General features: G+C 47.3%; 1 long non-coding RNA gene across 6 annotated transcripts; it reads left to right on the top strand.

Moving 5' to 3' along the window:
* LOC144179052 (uncharacterized) lies at nt 1-3,009 on the top strand. 6 transcript variants are annotated; one of them, XR_013324135.1, is made up of 4 exons: nt 1-116; nt 196-284; nt 754-847; nt 2,855-3,009. It is a non-coding gene; the product is annotated as an uncharacterized LOC144179052 (long non-coding RNA). The 6 variants fall into 6 exon arrangements; XR_013324132.1 differs by having other exon boundaries at nt 196-293; XR_013324136.1 differs by having other exon boundaries at nt 28-116; nt 232-284.
* The last annotated feature ends 11,267 nt before the right edge of the window (nt 3,010-14,276 follow it).

Genomic DNA, 14,276 nt, shown 5'->3' with positions numbered 1-14,276 from the left:
GCCGCTTCGCCGCTGCGACATTCCAAACAGAACACAAAGAAAACAAGCGTGACGTCATGGGCTGCCTACTCTCGCTACGAGGCCGCTGCGTAATGATGATCTCTGCGCCCTGATGCGTACGTTTCTTTTTTTCTTCTGTTTACTTTTTTCGTCTTGCCCCTAAAGGCGGCTCACAGCTGTGTTGCATGTTCACAGACTTCACTGGAGCGTATGTTAGGTCGTCGTATTCAGCAGCGGCAGCGGCAGTGGCGGGGTAACCAACCGGTTGCCAGCGATGCAATATGGTGAGTGTGGTGAGTACTTCCAGTTTGTTACGATTCAATGCTTTTAATACCTCCACTTTTCCTTCTTTGCTGTGTTGCCCCGTGACTGTTGCCACTCAGCCTTGCACAGTCTATCCGCGCGGACAAATTAAACGGACGATCGTTGTAAATTTACCGCAGCTTCTAATGACTGTGGGAATGCGTTGGCACTAGCTGCTAATAGGGCCAATCTTAGATGTTTCGCAAACTAGCTGGTAGCTTAGCCTGAATGTAAACGAATGAAAATGCAACACAGCCAGTGAGGCGGACTAGACAACTAGCCGCCTTAGCATTTAATTCAAGCAAATTATTTGCATTACGAAAATTGATGAGCTGTCGCGATCGGTATTCATCACGTTAAAATCGCATTCTCGCTATATTTGTTCCTTAATTGAACATGGTACAACGGTTCCTTGTTCTCGACGCAATTTTCTGTTGCTTTCTCTCGCAGCTTCGTACCGCAGAGCCGGAATCCATGGGGACTTTCTGTTGCTGTGGCCTGGCGAATTTCTTGTCTCTAGCATGGCATATGGTCGCAACATAAGGTTGGTATGCACTCGTACGGCTAAAGTCCGTCTAGGGGATCGTATCGCGATGAAAGACTTTGCAACCCCTTTGCAAACTTTCAGGGCAGAAAGTGTGGGTAAGACTTAATAACGCCATGCCCTAGTACTTTTCTTTATATTCTATTCGGGCGAGGCAGGATAAGGCTAGAAGTTGGCACGTGTGTTATAGATCAGTGTGTTGCACTCTGTACAATCAGAAGCTTTATTACAGTAAACACGGGAGCACGTGCCACTCGGTGCATTCAGGGCTGCCTATCGATGGCATGGCGCACTTTCGTAGTTCGTGCATTTGGAAGATTCACCCCCTGACTACGGTTTATTGGGCTGTTGTCTGCTGCGGCCGCTACGTCACGATATCAGGAAGCTATTCCAGGGAACACACCTGCAGTTGAGGGCCATATTATCAACTCGCGAAGCACAGCAAACCGTCTCAAAGGTTTGTTTTTCGGTGTCCGATTGGGTGATAAACATTGCTTTATCCTCAGCCATCATATTTCTGGATTCTCTGACGTAACTTGAGCAACAGGCAACTGTGCGATAAAGTGTTTTCAGGGAGTGTGTCCCCTAATTGCACGAACTGCGAGAGTGCGCACGCCTCGCACAGAGCGACATGCGCTCCCATGTTTACTGTCATAAATCTTGGGACTGTACATGCTAGATGACCTGTGGTACTGCAGTTCGAAAGTCTACAGACGGAACAAATGAGTGACAAAGACAGAATGGAAAACTGTTCAACGTTGCTACCATTTTTACAAGCGATTTGAAGGTACCCTGGAACACTTTTTGAATGTTTTACGGGCACTCTCACCGGAGTTTAAAACCCTGCATAATTTAGTGATTTGATCGATTGTCCTCGTTGGAATTCCATGTCTTATAGAGTTGAGTTCAAAACAAAAGAATGGACTGGACTAGGTCTGTGAAGGGACGTGAGACAAGTGTGCTACTACAACGGAAGCTTATTACACAGACACTCTCTTTTTAACACACTAAGAACAAATACAAAAGGAAAAAACCAAAAAGGGGTAGTCACATCATATGAATTCCGCACGCTGAGACACGCACGCTGTCAACCCCGTGCATCAGCAAACCGAAGAAATTCAATTCCTCTGACTGATAAGTGCAAGGATTGCACGCCGATACAGCTGTTTTGCGCTCTCTGAATATTAGCTGTTTCTACTAATTCCATTGTGCAACTGCCCATCGATTTGAAGAGCCCCTCACATTTGTCGAATAACGGACTGGAAGCACCATCTTTGCAATGCGCAGCTAAGCGTCCCTCAATGCCGCAGCGTACATTTGCGTGTTCATGCAAGCAAACGTTCAAGTCACCGTCCCGTTTCGCCTACGTAAGACTTTCCACATTTCAGAGGAAGGCGATAAACGTCAAGACATCTCAAATACCTGAGCGTGCGGAATTCATGTCATGCGACTACCCCTTTTTGGTTCTTTCCTTTTGTAGTTTTATCTGTTCTTAGTGTGTTAAAAAGACAGTGTCTCTGTAATAAACTTCACACACACTTCACAAGTAGCACACTTGTCTCACGTCCGTTGGCAGTCCTTGTCCATTTTTCGCGCTCAACTGTGCAAACCATGGAGAACCCTACGTATAAAATTAGTTTACACGAACCTCTAGAAAACTTCTTTTTGCTGCTGAATGTTTCTCCACTTCTGCTTTGAAAGCTGCTGGCAATAGGTCCCTTAAATACGATTGCTTAGCTTTCTGGTTTAAGCTTGTGAATTGATCAGGGTATCTCCAACGTATAAAGAATCAGTGCATTACTTACCACGCACAACGCCATGCAAATCCTTCCCGAAGTGTGCAACACTGCTTGTAACAGCCAAACCTTGCTGTGATGACTTTTGCAAGAACAGCCAAATTCTCGGTTTTTGTGGCAATTCCATGCAATTATTAAGAGTGGTAGTGTTGTACTTTCAGTGCCCATCCTGGTTTTTTTTTCACTACCCTAACCCCATCACGTACCCCAGCCCTGAGCAGTGGGAGGCCGAGCTGACCATTTCAGCACCAGAGCGACAGCAAGCCCGGTGCAGTGAATAAGCTCTGGACTCGGCTCGGACTCGCAGCTTCCTGGAAATAGGAAGCTGAACATCCTCTTGTGCTCAATAAAAGTTTATTCCTCCTCCTCTGTGTCTAAGGCTGCATTGTTTTTGAGCATGCATGAATACCAACTGTCCATCCTTCTGTGTTTAATGTACAAGCTTTAAAGCTCCGCCTTTGCAAGTCAGCAAGCTTTCCAGGCCTACTTCATTGACTGGAATGAACAGGAATGACTAGATTTTTTTGCCATTGTACGATAAAAAATTAAAAGCACTAAAATGTTGGATGAAACAGTAAATGCTCATTTACAAAACATTTACAAGGAACATTTTATAAGACTGTTGGCTGTGTTAAGCATAAATCCGTTCTGTGGATGCTTTACTGGAATAGGGAACGGATTGGCTACTCTGCAATTTTTGCATTTAAAAAACACTCCGTGGCTAAAACTTCATCATTCACTTGCAGGCTTCAGAAATAAAAACGACACCACCCAATTTATTTTCTTTTATAAGCTCCAATATGCTTGTACAACAACCCTTGTTCTGGCTTTGTGTTGTGAAATGGTTCTTGAACGTGTGGGATGGCAGCTATTACACACTCTTGGGTGACGGAGCAGGGCAGCAGCAGAGTGACTGCGATTCCGAGGACGCTGCAAAGGTTATGTCATCATCATCATATTTTATTTCCTTAAAGACCCCACAAGGAGGCATTACGCAAGGGGTGGATATACAGGGTATAAAGAACATTTGCCACATAAGGGGTTGATATATAGGACACCAAGAAAAAAAATTGCCCCCACCTCCTCGCGAGGGGAACCTTGTGTAGATGCTACGCATCGTGGGGTTCACTTGGTGTTTCCGTTGGATTGATTCTGAAATCGCGTGAAACGTGTCGGGAACGCGTATGATTATTATGTTTTATGAATATTATTATGTTTTATTGGCCAATCTTGGTCAATCTCTCTAAGTGGTATGCTTGGGGCTTCGCTGTCGCAACGAGCTTTACTCCATCATTGTTGCTGTAAGTGGGAGCTTCTTTTCTTTTATTGCAAGTGTTTATCATTGCCCCATCATGCGTTGTATCAGTAGCATCTTGACGTAGTTTGAATGAGTCAAAGATATAAGGCGCGTTCGTAGCATTTGATTCTGTCTCGGTTTTGTGGCGCGCACCATGCACTTAGCGTTCCGCCCACAGGGTCGTGGGATCGAAACCGGGCACCGCTAACTATTATTTTTTTTTATAGTGTAGGGGGAGGGGTGTGGACGGACAACAACGCCGTATGGAGGGACAAGGCGAGTGAATGAGATGCAGTCACATCTAAAAATTTGCTACATAAGGGGTGGGTATACAAGGTATAAAAACATTGCTACATAAGGGGTGAATATAGTGGGTATAAGAACATTACCATAAGGGCTCACCGACAGAGATGACTGGTAACATTTTTAATGAAGGTTGATGGGCAGGTGATTGTGACGTGGTTTGGGAGGTGGTTCCAGTCCTTTACTGCACGTGGAAAGAAGGTAGCAGTTCTAGTGCAGTAATGGGAAACTTGGAGGAGGTGGCTTGTGCGGTGCGACATGTTTGTCGGGGGGATGGTTGAGGGGTGGAATGAAACAGCTTGTGAAATAGAGAAAGGGTGGCTATGCAGCGTTGAAGGGAAAGTGCCTGTAATCCAGATTGGGGTTTTAAGGATGACACACTTATGTCATTAGACTATAACGAATGTATGAATTGGGCACAGCGATTTTGAATTTTTTCAAGATCATTGATTAGGTAAGTTTGAGGCGGGCTCCATATAGCTGAGGCGTATTCGAGTTTTGGCCTGATGAGGGATGTGTATGCGAGCAGTTTCACGTGTTGTGGTGCGCAACGCAGATGACGCTGCACGAATCCCAATATTTTGTTTGCGGACGAGATAACATTTGTAACATGCGCATTCCAAGTTAGATCGGCGAACACTGTGACACCTAGATATTTGAAACACGGTACTATTTCTCGAGGGGCGTTAGTGAATTGGTATTGGAATAGGAAAGGGTTTTTGCGGCGAGTGAATGAGACAACTTTACATTTGTTGGGGTTAAGTTTGAGAGGCCAATTGGTCGCACCATTCTTGAATGTAATTCAGACCGTGTTGTAGGGTTAGTTGATCGGAGGCGTTAGATATCGTACGTTAAATAACACAATCGTCGACGAACATGCGAACTTTGCAAGACACCGTTAAATGTGGGTCATTTATGTAGATGAGAAATAACAGGGGGCTGAGGACACACCCTTGCGGTACTCCTGATGTTACTTCGAGAAGTTCAACCCTACAGCACGATCTGAGTAACATTCAAGAATGGTGTGACAATGGGCTAGCCATGATGTGTGCTCGGACTGCATCCACGGCCACCACTGTCACAGTGCAAGGAGACCAGGCAAAGCGTAGGCAAAGAAATAATGCGAGTCAGGTTAGGATGTAAAGAAGTTAGCTTGCCATGGTAGGATACGAATTGAGCATGTTTATTAAACAGGAAAACACAACCTCTGAAAAGGTTGTTGGATCTATGTCAGACAGCCACTCCTGCTGAACCAATTAGAAAACAAAACAAACAGGCATACCAACTACACAAAAAGAAATCTAGAAATTTACTCGACTGCACTTCCAAAACACAACTCAAACTAAAAGGTTCGCACGCACAATTGAAGACTCGAACACAGATCAACCCCACACAAATCAAACCAAAACTTGTCGCAAGACACTTCCCTAGACGGACTTTCGCCGACCGCATGCATACCGATCTGTGTTGCGACAATATGCCTAGCTAGAAAGAAAAAAATCCGCCAGGCCACAGCCGCAACAAGTCTCCATGGATTCCAAGTCTGCGGTACGAAGCTGCGAGAGAAAGCAACAAGAAACCGCGTCGAGAACAAAATACAAAGAAAGCTTTGTATCTTTCAATTAAGAACCAAGATAGCGAGAATGTGGTTTTAACGTAATTAATAGCGATCGCCACAGCTCTTCAGTTTTCTTAATTCAAACATTTCTTCTGTAATTAAATGCCCAGGCAGCTAGTTGTTTAGTCTGTCTCGCTGGCCTCCTGCATATCTAATGTGCTGCGTTTTCATTCGTTTGCAGTCAGGCTAAGCAACAAGCTTGTTTGTAAAACATATATGACTGGCAGTATTAACAGCTAGTGGGGCTATTCGAATTATCCGCTCGGACTGGATAGTCCGCGGGAAGTCCGAGGATTCCCCGAGGCCACAGAGATACATGAGAAAATCGAATGCCGGACTGCTTCTCGGGGAGTCCGCGGTGATTCCGAGACTAAATCGAAGAGCCCCTGTGCCAACGGATTCCAGCAGCCATGAGAAGCTGCGGTAAATTTACGATGATCGTGCAAGGCCACGCGACAACAGTCTCGGGGCGGGATAGCTAATAAAGTGTGAGGATTGGCCATCACAGTTGGGAAAAGTGGACTACGCGCTGGCGCACGAAGACGTGAAACAGGAAGAAAAAGGCTGGAGGTGGAACACGGTTCCGGCGGCGGCGCTGACGAGCGGACGAGGACCGGGGGCGGACCCGCAGTTCCTGTGGGCCAGTTTGAGTACGAGTGGTTCGAGGCGTGGGAGTCGGTGCCCGCCAACGCGTGCGGGACCCGCAGACGTCCGGGGCGAGATCGTGCGAGCCTCGGCCAGCCAACGCTCGACCGCTACGGGGACTGGCGGCGACCCGCCATCGACTTCGCAGAACATCGACCGTCGTGGCGGCTGTGAGAACGTTTTTTTCCCTCGAACTTCAGTTAGGGATATTGGACTCGTCTTTTTTCCCCTTTCGGTTGTGCTTTACTATGGTGCCGCTTTTCCGCTGCCTCGTTTTCTGGTGGCGCTGTTAATATACTTTCTTTCCTCTTGCCCTCTCGAGTCCCATTCGTACGCGTCGTACACCTACAAGGCCAAACGAGTCCATCACAGAAGGAGACGTGGGTGTTAAAAACATTGAATGTAACAAACAGGAAGTGCGCACCATCTCGCATCGCTGGCGATCGGTTGGTTAACCCGCCACTTCCGCTGCTGAAAACGACGACCGAACATGCGCTACAGTGAACTCCACGCATATGTGAAACGACTGAAGGCCGTAGGCCGCCACTGCATAGTCGGACACGACAAAGAAAAACAAAAAAGCACGCATGAGAGCGCACAGATCCCCACTTAGCAGCCGTCTGGTAGCGAGAGTAGACAGCCCATGGCGTCACGTTGTTTTCTTCGTGTTCTCTCTGGAATGTCGCAGCGGTGAAGCTCTCGTCAGGTTTTCTAGACTCAGCCTTGAGCCACTTGAGCGAGTTCAATACAGAGTGCGCGGATGGCGCTTGCTGTGGCCGTTTATTTTTAACAGGGTGCCTTACAGGAGAAAAAGGGGGTGCAAACCAGATCGATCTGCAATATACATTCCTCTTGCTTTGGTACAACTGGCCACCTGCAAAGTGAGAACTCCGGTTTTGAGTTTCAGTAAGGGTGGTTCAACGTTGCTAGTTGGGGTGGTTGGCCTCGGTCGCTTAGGGGGCAAAATCAGTGCCAAGGAAGAGGGAAAGTACTTTCAAGTAGTTTTAAAACGTGCATCTCCTGCTGCTAAGCGCACGCTGTTGAAAAGGTGCTAAACTAAGCGAGACAATGAAATAGTCATGCAATATAGTTACGGTTATATCGCAGGTTGGGTTCAGAGGCATTTTTTTTTTCATTTGAAATAAGAAAGCCGGACCACTATGTCGTATCTACAGCGAGTAAAAAATTCAAGGCGCTTCGCCAGCTTTTGAGTGAGTTATTAAATCGAGAGGCCATACGCTCCTGGGGGGAAGTGAGGGCCCGGGTGAATCCTGACGGCCGGTCATCGGGGCCCAATATATCCCTCCGAGTGGGATGGGAAAATTGTGGGTGAGTATGTCGGCGTTCCAGCCAAATGTGAATGGTTGAACCGACCTTGAGCTTCTGACAGCAAAGGTCGTCCTCACTGGTCAACCCTCCTGAGTGGATATGTTGTTAGGGCTACATTCAGCCGTAATGTTAGGCAACAGTGACGCTGAGCGTACAACGCAAGCGGCTTCAAAGCGGGAAAGCATGGGTGGCTTCGCAAAACAAGCTCATCAATTGTTTGTTTCTACATGCGCGAAATAGGCCGACGAAGGAAACAATATGGACAACCTTCTGTGGCAATGGAGAGAATTACGGGGGGGGGGGGGGGGGTGCTAATTACGCTGTGTTACTGCGTCAAACTAATTCTTATTAAATTGGTTTCGGTTTCAGTTTCACCGTGACAGATACGCATCTGCTACAGTTAATTCCTTCGCATAGGCGGTCTGTGCCAAAGTCTGTGTCGAAGCGGCACAGACGTGGCCGTTTTCAGTGTTGCTAAGCAGAGAAATTGATCTCCAAACTGTTTAGTGAATACCATCTATACTAGTCATTGTAGCGCCACTGTACAGACCCTGCATAAGTACTCAAAAATTAACTTAGAGAGCATTTAATGCGTTTCGGTTCCCCCCAAATAATTTCGCGCGGACACGGCAGAACAAAGAATGACACAGAATGAATACTGGTGCAGGCATGTAATTCTTTTCGTGAACGTAACATCATGTAGTTCGCAAGAAGTATATCTAATCACGTCCTTGCAGCAAGCCCATTGTGGGAGTTCCCATCGTTTCTATTGTTTCGGCGGTTTCCATTGTTTCATATCTAAGCGGTATTTATATCATTGCGGACCTCGGTAGATACGATATCGCTGACGTCAGTGTCTGGCAATTTCGACCAAACTGGAGAGCAGGGTGTCGGAATAAAATGAAAACCAGAACGGAAAAACAAAAAAAGAACTATTTTTTTTTTGGCTGCAGCGAGAACGTAAATGAAACGTTATTATTTCGTTCGGGAGTTACACCGATGAGAAATTGTTTCGGTTTTCGGTTCGAGTGGAAAGTTAAGAAAGTCGGAAGACCGCAGCCATATTGTGCATGATGAAAAAAAAAAAGTGATAAGAACAGCCCAAAACAGAATGAACGCTGGGTTAATGCGCCACGGCTGGCTTTGTGTCAATCCACCAGTCGTCGACTGCCCGAAAGAGGAACTAGCTGGATTTTCATGGCGCTATGTGCGTTCCTGGAACTCGCCTGTAGTATCGCTGGTCCCTTATCTCTTTTGGCAGGCTTGATGCCTGTTTCCATACTCTCTCCGTCTCTTGGATCGTATACACGTAGCTCTCCGCGTGATGCAATGCCAGAGGGGCAACCTCCGAAGTGCTGCCCTTGCGTCTGCGTCGCTCGTGTTTCTAACCAGATAAAGCGGAGGGCAGAAAATTTCTGTGGCGACAGAAGGGCAACGCCGGATAAACACGGCCGCTCGTTTCCATGGAGCGCGAGCGGCGAAGATAACTGCTTACGATACGGCGCGACCACGCGGCGCGCAGAGCGTACGTGAGTTAGTCGGAGGACTCGAGTGTTCGCACCCAACAAGTGTATAGCTCATCCCAATGGGGCCGGGACGCCCAAGAACAAATCCGGCTCGGATACATTTCAGCTACAACAGTGTATTAAATACGTCTACGTGCCAGATTCTAGGCTGCGGAAAAGTAGTTTCCGGAGACCATGGTGGAAACCTGGAGCGTCATTTGCGGGAGCGCCATCCGGAGATACACGCCGGGTTACCTGCCAAGAAAGCCGTGCCTACAAAGCGTGCTTCATCCGGCAGTGACGAAGACTGTCCTAAAAAGAAAACCAGGCAAGTGGACAGAGCAAGCAGGTCTCAGCCGACGTCGTCGAAGCGTGTTTTGCTTGAACTAACTGCGGGAAGCATTATGAAAAGCTGCGTCAAGCTCGTCATGAAGAACGTACTACCGTTCAAACTCTTCGATGACTCCGCATTCCGCGAGATTATTGACCCGGTGCTACGAGCACTTGGCGCCACAGACGCTATAACAGCGGGGACTGTTAAGAAGAGGGTTCAGGAAGAGGCCAAGCTCAAGCGAGAGGAAATATCTCGGTTGCTGTGTAAGCGGATGGTTTCTCTAAAAATTGACTTCGTGTCGCGAGATCGCCGGGCGCTGCTTGGCATTAATGTACAGTATGTGGAAAACGGAAGGCTAATTCTCCAGCTACTGGCCATGAAGAAACTGCCTAGAACATACACTTCTGAACACCTGACGTCGCAAGTGAGAAGAACGCTGTCTCGTTACGACATCAGCGTTAGCCAGGTGTATAGCGTCACGACTAATGACGACGCTGACATACTTAGAGACTTTTGTCTTCGAAGTGACGCTGAAGACGAAAACCAAGCCTCCGGTTCAGTCGAAGATGCCGAAGGAGGCGACCCTGCCTCTGAAGCTGACGGCTCTCCCTCTGTGTTAGAGAAACAGGAGGTTGCTCAGCTGCCGGGTGCGGTCAATGATTCGTTGTTAGCTGTCAGGTGTCCCGCTCACACGCTCCAACTGGCCGTAAGTGATGCTGTGAGAGAGTCGGATTCAAGCCCCATCATCGGAAGGTGCCACGCACTTGTATACGTACTCCGCAAGGGAGGGGCCATGGAAGAGATAAGGAAACGGGGCCTAGAGATACCTGGCAGTGACTACTCGTCAAACTGGACATCGACGTTCGATATGCTGACCGGGCTGATAAAGCTCAAGGACTTCACTGCGGACTTTCTGTCGAAGAAAGGTCACGTGGGCTGGACAGACAGCATGTGGGGAGAAGTAGAAATGCTTGCGAAAACCCTTCAGCCGGTACAAGAGGCTATGAAGACGCTTCGAACTGAACAGCTGACACTTGGGGACTTTTACGGCGCATGGTTGACGTGTTTGATCAAGACCAAGAAAATAGAATCGCCACTGGCAAAGGCCCTAGTTCAATCCATGGAAAACAAGCAGCGAGAATTCTGGGATACGAATATTTTTTGCGCGGCTTTATATATGGACCCTCGCTATCACTTTCTGCTCTCCGACGAGCATAAACGCCGAGCAATCACGCACCTGACAAACACGTGGGAACGAATTGCAGGCCTCGAGCAGAACCAGCAGGATAGCAGCGGCATTGAAGTGAGCGCAGTGGCCGGAGCTCAAGAGGAACCAGACAATGTTCTCGAAGTATATCTCGCGGAAGAAGCTGCGAAGGGTGAGCAGCATAGTTTTTCAGATCAGCTCGACAGGGAGGGTATTAAACGCTTACTAGAAAGGCAGTGTGAGATGAAACGCGTTTCAAACACCACGAATGTGCTGACATTTTGGGAAGACCGTAAACGATGCCAGCCACAACTGTGCGCTTTAGCGGAAGTAGCCCTCGCCGTTCCAGCCACAGAGGACAGCGAGGAGCACGCGTTCTCAGCGCTGAAGTTTATTTCATCCGATAAGTGGTCTCACCATTCATCGAGAACACTTGATGACCTGCTGCTTCTGAGGTCATGTTCAGCGCCTTGAGACGTGTCTCCATGGTGGTTGCAATTTCTTGTGCGCAGTTTTAGGGGCTACTCAGAAACCCCACTTTACAAAATAATAAAATTTGCTTTGTGTATTGATTTGTTCTTCTTCTTCAGCGTCCATGCTGGAAGGCCCCATGTGGCATTCTTTCGCAGTGCTATACAGGCTTTCATAAGAGTACAAGAATAAAAGTTTGTCCGAATCAGCCCTACGCATAAAAGATAACCATAATATTAATATAAAGGTTGGTTATGATGATTATCTTTAGGGTAGCATATTTTTCGCTACCATAGGAAAAAAAACAGTTCCGACGTCACTGGGAATACGTGATCTTAAAGCGAAGTAAATATTTCGAATGCCCCTGCTGCTGTAAATACACGAGCTTCTACGCGTGAAGATATGGTTACAGCCTGTAGATTGTTTTTTGTCGGAACTATCCAGAAAAAAAAAATATGACGTTGTTCTGTTTAAAGTAATACATGTAACCGGGCGAAGTTTTATCACTGTAGGTATCGCATATAACTATCAGTCGCAGTATAATTACAAAAAGTTGCCGATGGCATCAACCCTTGTGTTAATTTAAGCGTGGGCGCGAAAACGGTTGATCAATGCTTGTACTTCCCTGCAGCGCTAGTCGACATACGGTGAAATATTTTCGACTAATGTTTCCACATATGGCGGTGCGCCATTCCGAGCATCGTGGCTCGCTAATGAGCGCTGCGCCCCTGAGTGAAGCAGCCGCATATTTTCGAAGCTCGGCAGGGGCTCCCCAACTCCGCCGGCGCGACGCGCGCTGACGTCACGTGTCCCCACTTGCTTCCTCGCTCTACTATACTTCGTTCTGCGCCCTTCGGCACTCCCCGTTTTTCATTTCTCTACTAAGCCATACCGTTCTGTTCATATTTACTACTACCGTTGTGTTCAACCTTGTATCACAGCAGAGCACTCGATAAATTAGCTTGCCTTTCACTACGGGTTCGTGTGTTCTACTCCCGTACGTACCCCCGTTTTTTTGGTGAGATGACGTAACGCATTGGCCAGCGTCAATTTTAGGGGAAGAGGGGCTCTGGTGGGACGGCGTCAGTTCTGGTCCCGACTGGCAGGCGCTGCTGTAGAACGACCATATCGGGAAAGCACCCCGGAATTACGGAACGATAAAGTAGTAACGCTAGCTTAGTAAAGCGTAACTAAAGGCCTAACGCCCCAACAATATCGGGAAAGCGCTGGCCAATGCGTTTACGTAAGTGCTTAGTTTCTGTTTGGCTTACCATTAGGTAGTCCTAGCATTAAGCCTTACGACAGGCCAAGCGGCGTCCAACTCATTCCCTATGTAGTAATCCCTCGTTAACTCAAACTTCGTAAAATCCGCTGAAAATTTTTAAAGCGAAATGTCAAAAATTTGGGGCCAGGTCACTGAAATAAGAGCTCGTGCGGGTAAAAAACTCACGCATCTCCACGAAGTGAATCCTGACGAGTGAGTCAAGCACTGGGGATCGTTCTTACCGTAAATCACCCGTGGCTTTGCCCACTCGCGCATGTAAATGAGTGACAACGCGTGTGTACAGTATATACAATTCAAATCCAATCCAATCCAATCCAAATCTATTCCCGGCCGCGGCGGCCGCTTTTCTGATGGAGGCGAAAAGCAAAAACGCCCGTGTGTACGAGATTTCGGCGCACGTTAAAGATCCCCAGGTGGTCAAAATTAATCCGGAGCCCTCCACTACGGCGCGCCTCATCGCCTGCGTTGCGTCGGCGCGTTAAACCCTACAATCAATCAATCAATCAATCAATCAATCAATCAATCAATCAATCAATCAATCAATCAATCAATCAATCAATCAATCAATCAATCAATCAATCAATCCAAATCCAATTCAATCCAATCTAATCAGATGCTCCTGGCGCATGCGCAACATTGTGTACACGGACGCCAAGGAACAAGCCACGGGCAAATCGAGGTCTTAAGGTGCTTCTCCCCTAAAAAAGCTCCAACGCACAGGGGAGCTTTCGTAATAAAAAACTTTCGCACGAAAAACGAATTTTCATTATTCCGGAAGAAGGAACGGCGTAATGCTCACCTGTTTCGTGTTCGCATCTTGTCCCAGATAAGCGTTCTCGAGCTGGTCAATGCATCCCTTCACTTGTTGGTCGCCGCTGCTACATTCTAACATGTTCCGAAGCAGGCGCAGCATTTCTGTCGTTTCTGCCGTTCTAGGCACTTCTGAACGTTCCTCTTCGTTCTCATGATCAGTTGCATCATCCGCAGCTCTCTAAACCATGTACGCGTCGGACAGCATTCTGGTAACGGGAACATCAGCCTCGTACCACGCAAATTTGCCGTACACGGTCGCGTACTGCGCGTAGAAGGAGCTAATCGTTAGAACGAAGACCTTAGGTGTTTGTAGCGGAATTTGCCTTGTGTGCTATCTCTCAACATTTCGAGATGAAAACACATGCGCTAATGGGAGGTACATTCACGGCGAAAAAAGATTTAGACTTAACTGATATTTCGAGTTATCTGAGTTCTAGTTAACAAGGAGATTAAAGCATGTCAATCTGCGGGTGCCTGTTAACGTCGCCAGTCACGAGTATAAACTTAAGCCTAATGCCAGGAAAAAACAAAGAAAGCGTTGGCCAGTGGACCACTGCGGGTATTGGTCAACAGTCGTAACAAGCGTAAAGTAACACGGTAAAGCAGGTGCCACAAATAACACGTTTATTGTCAATTTTGAGGCTTACGAAGAGAATCGTATTAGGACAAAAACAGGTGTAGACTATGCAGAGACTGGCAAGCTTCTGTTCGAAGCTATAAAGGAAGAACCCAATGTCAACCACATTGCGACCAATTTACCCGAGACTTATCGAATTGCAGACGTTTTCTTGTGATGTCTTCAATAATGTCCATTGTTTACCTTAAT

This window comes from Haemaphysalis longicornis, unplaced genomic scaffold (genome assembly GCF_048455015.1).
Source record: "Haemaphysalis longicornis isolate Haplotype H1 unplaced genomic scaffold, Haemaphysalis longicornis Haplotype H1 scaffold_4, whole genome shotgun sequence".
Lineage (NCBI taxonomy): Eukaryota > Metazoa > Arthropoda > Arachnida > Ixodida > Ixodidae > Haemaphysalis > Haemaphysalis longicornis.
Note: the sequence above shows the minus strand (reverse complement) of the source record. Positions and strands in the feature narration are given on the sequence as shown.